Source organism: Lactuca serriola, chromosome 5 (genome assembly GCF_051521515.1).
Source record: "Lactuca serriola cultivar US96UC23 chromosome 5, Lser_US96UC23_V15, whole genome shotgun sequence".
Lineage (NCBI taxonomy): Eukaryota > Viridiplantae > Streptophyta > Magnoliopsida > Asterales > Asteraceae > Lactuca > Lactuca serriola.
The window spans coordinates 128,055,622-128,064,404 of NC_136412.1; positions in this window are offsets into that span (position 1 = coordinate 128,055,622).

Here is an 8,783-nt window from a genome sequence, read left to right on the forward strand (position 1 = left end):
TTGATCCTCGGGTTTTCGAGCAATTTATATACATTCTTGCATGATTTATCCTAAATTATACATATTTTAAGGGACATTTTTTGTACTTTTATGAGTATTTTTGTTAGTAAAATATGACAAAAGATGCTTACTTGTTATACATTTATGTTTTGCATTTGAAAATGACCATATGATGAAATAAAAGATAAAAAGAGAAAATATAGAGCATATACAATTTCATGGCTTAATGAACATGGAAGGCAACTGGATTTTGGTGTGAAAAATATTCTAACGATTTTGAAGATTTTAGAGATAAATACCAATATTATGATATCATGTCGCGATTATATAGTCGTGTCGCAATTTAAGTCGGTCCTAAAAAGGCTATAAATCAACCCTTAATTTCGTTTAGAAGTCATATCATACCATGGAAGATTCAAAAAACAAGAAGAAATATCAGAACACTAAAGAATCGTAGCTAGCAAGCTCAGAAAATGAGTTTTGGGTTTGTTGTATATTAATTTTTTTATTTTTTATCTTTTTTATTCTAGTTCATGGGCTTAATCCCATTATTTTTGTTTAGATGTTGATGGTCTAACTTGAGTATGATTTTATTTGCTTGATAGGAATATTAGTAGTTATTCAACTTATCACATAAACCTGATTAAAGATCCATGCATATTAATATTGGTAGTTTTATGTCTATGTAGCTAAGTGCATGACCTTATGACTAAGTTTGGATTATGTTACTTAAATAAACTACTTAGTTAACAATTAGGATATCATAACTTGACTAGTTGAGGCATAGGCATATCTGATTGGAGGGTACAACCCCGAGTTATGCATAGAAGTACAGATTTAATATTCATGATTGTGTTATTGATTTAGGCAATTTAAAAGGTTACCACGACCAATGAGACCGATCATACCAATTAAGTATTTCATAATACAAATTAATAGAATGGATCTAGGAAAGCTATCTCTGATGGTAGATAACCTAGACGCTTTGTTGGGTTTTAATACGAAATATAAGTTTATTTTTCACAAAAACCGACAATGGAAGACTTTAAAATAAAAAGTTTATTTTTAGTTCATAACAAAACCAAACCATCATGGATCCATTTATAGAGGTTAGAATGAAATAAAAACAACCATAGGAAGTTTTAGAGATAACCTTTGAAGCCTTTGAACCCACTTGGTTTTGGGGTGTTGATGAAGATGTAAAGATCTAAGAACATGATCCCCTCTACAAGTATCCACCATCAAGATTAAGGCACTTGGAATGCTAGTTCCTTCTTGTATAAAGAACATCTTAATCCTTTAAGTGCTTAACAAATAAGCACTAAAGGAGAAGCACTTTGAACCACCAAAAGACTTGAATGATATTCAAAAGAATGAGAGCTCCAAGCCCTCTTCATGCCCATGGTTTTAAGAGAGAAAAAGAGAAAAAGAATAAGTGCTTCACACATGCAAAAATGCAAGCCTCATGCATCTCTTATATATCCCATGCAACGTAAGGCCTAAATATTAAAATGATCTAAAGTAATGGTAGCCTTTAGAAGCATGGTAGACAAAGGGTGGAAGGCTGACAAGCAACCTCCCATACCATCATCAACTTTTGGCCATGCCTAATTAAACAAGAAAGATTCTTTGATTTTTATAAACTCTAAGTTTATAAAATATAAACTTTGTCTTTAGGTAAGATACAAAAGAATCCAACTAGTTTAAAATTTTGTGCATGACTTATTAATTCATACCATATGAAATTATAACTAGTAATACTCTCTTATAATTATTATTTTCACAAAACAATAATTATTCCATAATTATAATATAAGAATTGATATTATTTATTAATAGTCATATTAATAATAAATATACAGAATGTGCCAACTTGATAAAGGTGTGACCCTCTAGGATCATATATTATTAGCAACATCACTCCATAATGATTTTTGGGCATATAGATTCAAGAATCTCCCACTTGCACAAGATTCATTATAGACTGACATAGACAGTAACTGACATCTAGCTACGGGTTACTGTCCCTAATAATATATGAAGGGTGTCATGTCATCAACAGCCAATTGCAGGAGCTCTAAGCTATAGTTGTTACTAAAGGTGTGGTATCAATTATTCCTTTATCTCAGACATCATGTTGAACATGAGATATGGATCGTGATCAATCTCATTTAGGGTCCAACTTTTGTTATGGCCTTAGATGTCTAACTCTCAACGAATAAGAGGGACAAATCCCATCTCGACTACATATGCTCATCAATATTGTTCATGTCCTACCCAACAATGGCTTATATGACTGCCCTTTTACGAAACAATGTGAAACCATGTCAAAGCACAACAATTCCTACACTTTAAGTCCCAAATATGTATCTCAGGTCTAAGAATACAAAGATACAACCTTGATCAAAATATCACCCTTGACTACGATCCATAAAGTGGTTGTGATGTGGTCACGTCCAATACTTATTCTCCCAATCAAATACCTATGATGTTGGTAGCAACTCTTGCTAATTTCATATCCATGAAAATAAACCAATCCACTCATATTAGTCTTACCTCATAGATGCTCTGACAACTATGAACAACTATGGACATTTAGAATAACCTAGTTATTCAAGGATTTAAACATGATAATATAGAACACAACAATTATTCAATGAATGACTCATATCTAATATGTCAAACCATTACAATATATGTTGTCTTTATTGTTCCAATATCCAAATACAAAATTTAAATCAATACATCTACTTATATCAACAAGGCCCTATAGCACTAGCTTGACTTTCATGATTTAGCTAATGATGGAGCTTTGTTTAGCAGATTTGATGAACTTGATTTGCATAAACTTTGTGAATACAATCATTTTCAGTTTTAATATGACTCGTATATAAAGAAAAATTATTGAGAATGAATTAGATGCTTGAATATGACTTAGATACCAATACTTAAGTAATGCGATTACTCATAGTCATAATGAACTATACATTAAGCATCTTTGTACATGGTTCTCCAAACCACAAGGTACTCTAACTCTGATGTGTAACAGTAATTAAAATCTACATGGAACCACTATCCATGTAACTATCTCTTCATTCATAATGAGGACACACGCGATTGTGACTGAGAGTCATCTCAATCTATTTGAAAATTTATCACATGTGTAACAACTTTAAACATAGCTTTCTTTCAAATACTCCGTAGACTAGGAATATTTCTCTAGTTCTCGTAAAAACTTTAGAATATTCGTATAAGTCACACAATGAGTTGTTCTCGGGTTATACTGGTATCATTCGACTTACATGGTTCTCCAAACCACAAGGTACTCTAACTCTGATGTGTAACAGTAATTAAAATCTACATGGAACCATTATCCATGTAACTATCTCTTCATTCATAATGAGGACACGCCCGATTGTGACTGAGAGCCATCTCAATCTATTTGAAAATTTATCACATGTTTAACAACTTTAAAGATAGCTTTCTTTCAAATACTTCGTAGACTAGGAATATTTCTCTAGCTCTCGTAAGTACTTTAGAATATTCCTATAAGTCACACAATGACTTGTTCTCGGGTTATACCGGTATCATTCGACATGCTCTAAGCATACGACGCATTTGGCCTTTATGCATAATCATGACACATATGATTAATCCAATTGCATCAGCGTATGGAATATAATCATATTATCTAGTTGAAAAACATTTGCACCAGGATTTTGCGCAAAATCATGTCATGTGGTTTTTGACAAGATGACTCTCTTAGAGTCCTTTATCTTAAGCTCCTTTAAGATCCTTGATAATTAATGCAATTTTACTTAATCCTTTAAGTTGCCATGATCTATCTATATAGATCCTTATTCCATGAATTAATATGTCGACTACAAATAACATTAAGAATGTTACTGCGCTCCCACTAGCTTTGTAAAAAATAACAAGAGTCATCTTGATTTATAATCAAATCACACTATGTAATTATCTTATAAGAAAGAAGATTCTTACTTTGAGATGTTAGCTTAAATCTGAGAAGATTTTCAATCATGTATGTTTTCTCCCTTGAAAACTCACATACTCTTTATATTCAAACTATATCGAGGAAGATTAATTAAGCCCATACTTGATAGTCATACATGAATGAATCTCAATGTGTTTTACTAGTTTTTGATCAACTGTTGAGCAGATTCAATAATAGTTGAAAAATTGCTAGTTCAAAAGTATAATGCACTTATCTTATGGATCTTTAGCTTTTAAAGTTCCAAATTGCTCCCACTTTGTCTTATGGAATGTCAATTAGTGGGATTAGTAGAAACTTCATCCTAAACAATCATTTAGGATATTCTATATAAATGCAGTTAGTAGATGCTAGAGTGGTTAAACTTATTGTCTAACATAAGCTCTATCACTCTATACATTTTAGATAAGGATAAACTGTTGATACATGAAGTGACCCTCTTAATTTTTCCTACCGCAGTTAAGCTTCCTCAGCAATCACATCCGAAGTCGTCAACCTACCGTAGTCTTATTTATGTACTTAGTCTATTTTTATGTATCTCTTGTAATACTCTCTATTTTCCAGTATGCCTTGAATGGCTACTATTAGAGAATGAATCACTTGTATTTCTTGAGTCTCTATAAATAGAGCTCACGCTTAATCAATCAATACAACTCTCTCACTTTACTCATCTCTAAATCTGAACTATCTTCAAGTTATCCTTACACATCTCATATCTTTATTACTCTCTAAAATCCTCTCGAACACAACTGATTAATACTTCTCTTCGGAGCAAGTTATTCGTGACTCTATCACTAAGATTGATCTCACTCATTAACTTGGTTTGAATGCATTCCACGTTATGGATCAACTTATCTGTTTACTTGATATATCACCTGCTGTCATTTATGTTTCTTTACATTTCCGCAACTAACTATCTAACCATCTGACATATTAACTTATTATTGTTGAGCTTTTAGATCCTTTGGGATTAACGAATTCCGCAGCTATACTTGTTCTAACGTTTTTTCAAGTGTGTCTCAAGTTTTTCTCTCAACAATTGGTATCAGAGCCATAGTGGTTGCTTGTTGAAAAATGGAACTCTGATTTTTCAAAAGGCCTTCTATACCACTGAAGCTCATTTTTTTAAACAAAAAAAACAAAATGGCGCAAGCACTTTCTCCAAACGTTTCCAACAGTATTGGTGGTTCAAATCGAGCTCCAATACTGGTTGCAAATGAATACCATCATTGGTCTCAAAGAATGGAAAGATACTAAAGGAGACTTGGTAGAAATGTATGGTGATCTGTTGAAGAAGGACCACATGTCCCTGTTCTTACACCTATTCAAACTGATGGCGCCACAGCCAGACGAGTCGGAGGACAACCAGTCTTGAACTGTCCCACCAAGGATGATCTTGATAAAATGGAAAATGATGTTGTTGCTTTTTATGAAATCTCTTGTGGAGTTGCTCCTAACAACTTCGACATTATCATAAACTGTAAATTAGCAAAAGAGATCTGGGATGTTCTCAAGAACTTGTATGAAGGTTCAGAACAAGCTCAAGATAAGAAGCTCACAACTGTACTCAATGAATTCAACAACCTCAAAGCTCATGCTGGTGAAAGTTTAGAGGACTCCTTCAAAAGGTTCAATCTGATAGTTACTAAGTTATCAAATGTTGGCACCATCTGCAGTAACCATGAAACAAATCTTCAATTTCTCAATGGGTTAGGAAGACATTGGATTACTGCTAAGATGATAGTTTAAGGAGATAGAAAGATTCATTCCCTGTCTCTCTACAAGATATATGGGGAATTGCAAGCACATGAATCCACCGTACTCAAAGATTGTGCTGACTTCAGAGGACCACTTGCTCTTATAGCACAAGCTCCTCACAACCAGTCTTACTCTCCCTCGTATGACACTACACTGCAGTCATACGAAGCTGACTCAGAGTATGATGATGAAGAATAATTTCAGAAGGCTACCACCTCACTCTTTTCGCAAAAATCAACAATTCAACAAACCTCCTTTCAATGGTAACTTCAGCCCACAAAACAATCACTCTCATTATCCTAGAAGTTCACACCCACAACCGCAATCTCAAAACACTCAATCAAAAGAGACACCGCAGTCTATTCAAAACCCTGACTCCGGTACCCCTTCAGAAGACAAAAGTGATGTTGTAATATGCCACAAATGCAACAAAGAGAACCATTTTGCAAAGGATTGCAAAGCCAACGTAGTGAAAGACAGAGCATTCTACCTTAGAATGGATCAAGAACTGGAGGAAAAGGAAAAGGCTAGGGCATATGTGGCTCATGTTAAAAGAGACCATCAAGTTTGGTCATCCGAAGATGAAGAAGAAAACATCATCAACATCAAAGGGAATGGCAAGATCTGCATGCTAGCAATGGCTGATGATGATGGCTCTACGAAGCTGGAAAGGAACTACTACTACATGGCAAAGGATGGAACTCTAAGCACCATCGAACAGGTAAAACTCATGATTCGAACTCTAAACTATAACATGCATGACTGTCAACCTTTCATAGACAATATTAATGACACATGTGCTGCCGTCCTTTAAGACTACAAAAAAGCCTTAGATGAGAAGAACATAGCGTCCCAAGAGATGTTTCATGTGAGAGGACGAATGGACAAAAAAAGACTCAAAATGGCTATGTTAGAAAGAGATTTAGAGTTAGAAAACAATGCAAGAATGTTGAGTAAAACCCAACTAGAGATAGCTTTGAACCAAAGAGATTTAGCTCAGAGAGAAATTGTACATTTAAATCTCTTAATAGAAAAATTGTTCAATGAAAGTGAAGCTATTGAAAATTTAGTTAATAATGGAACTGTGGACAATACATACAATTAGGGTTGGTCCAATGGATATCCTACCGCAGAGGATTCCTCACCCCAGTTTAACAAAGATCAACTTTATGTCCCTCCGGACCGAGAATTTCATTTTCCAGTCAATGACAAGACTTTTCCCGAAGATATCAGAATACACTTCGGTAGACTTCATAATCTAAGTAATAATTGTGTCATTGAGGAAATTGTGCCTGAGGCTTCGGATCACACATGTGATCAACCTCTTATCTATGGCACAATCAGTCCAAATTCTCCGACCTCATCTATTTTTGATGAAGAAATTGTCATAGAAAGTACCGAAGTCTCACAGGACTTTCCACCCTTGTCCTCTGAGCGCAATATCTCACACTGCAGTCATGATCCTCAGAAAAATTTCATTCCAGTCACAACCCAGACTTACGCTACAGTAGCTAAGTCTTCCTTACCAGAATCCACAATCAAAGGTTCTGTGACTCTTCAACCAATTCATCATGAACTACCCATAGAAAATTTTGAAGTAGGTCAATGTTCTCAAAATCCTGAATTTTCAAGTTCTGATGAGTCAAGCCCTCAGCGTCAAACTTTTTCAAAGGCTTCCAGGAAACCGTAGTTAAACACTATAGACTGCGGATCTCCAAAAACTTTAGCAAAAAGGGATTTCAAAGAGGATATTCATTCTCGAGGCACAAATCGTCAAATCTTTTCTAAAAACAAGAAACATACCAGATTTCCAAAATCAAAGAGTCCAGAAAAGTTTGTTTTTGCTCACTATTTTTCAAAAAACTCTCCCATCAACCATGTAAAAAGGAATGTCCAGTTTTAACATCCATTCCTAACTCATATGACAAAACCCAAAAGAAAGAAAGGTCTTTTCAAAACAATGGTTTTTAAATCTATTCATCAGATGATCTAAAATGGAAAGGTATCTTACCCATTCCAACACTTTTAAAATCACATCAAAATCTTAGCAAATGGAAAGGTATTTTACCAAATCCCAACAAAAGGTCCAAGGTGTCTATACATGATACATCTTCATCAAGACAAACTTTTTCTAAATCCAACAGTTCACGTGTCAAATCTTACCAAAAAGGCACTATGCTCCAAAAACTCACAAACACCCAGGACTAGGATTAAAAGTTGACACAAAACCAGTCCCTGCAACCTCTTTTCATGCATCAATCAGAAGCTCATCTATTGTCACATGCTCCAAACTAGTTTGGATGCCTAAACTAATTGTGTAATTTTCAGGCCTTGTGCAAGGAGGAACAAGAAGAAGAATGGTTAATCGATAGTGCCTGCTTGTTGCACATGACGAGAAGGTTAGAATACCTTCGAGACTTCAGGCCAATTTGCAACGGTGGAAATGTCATTTTCGGGAACAATGCTAATGGGATAATCTGAGGTTACGGTGTTCTCACTACGAGAAACTTCTCTATTCAAAAGGTTTCTTATGTAGAAGGCCTTAAACACAAAGTCATCAGTGTTGGTTAACTATGTAAAGCAGGCCATCGTGTTGAATTTGATGACCAGTTTTGCTATATAATGACAAACGATAGAAGCACTTGTCTAATCAAGTCCAGATCCGAAGGTACTATGTACCCTCTGGATGTGTCTTTGATCATTGGCAAACTGCATTTATGCTTTCTATCCAATGTAGTATCCGAAGTCAGCTGGCTATGGCACTGCAAGCTCGCTCATCTTAACTTCAGATACATTAACAACTTGGTCACCTGAGAACTAGTCAGAGGTCTTCCAATCCTCAAGTTCAGCAACGATTCTCTCTGTTCTGCATGTGAATATGGAAAGCAATTCAAGACAAGTCATCTCATGGTGATTGATTCCTTAATCTTTGAAACATTGGAACTTTTACACATTGATATCTGCGGTCCATCTACCGTAGCTAGTCTTCATCACAAAAAATACACACTGGTAT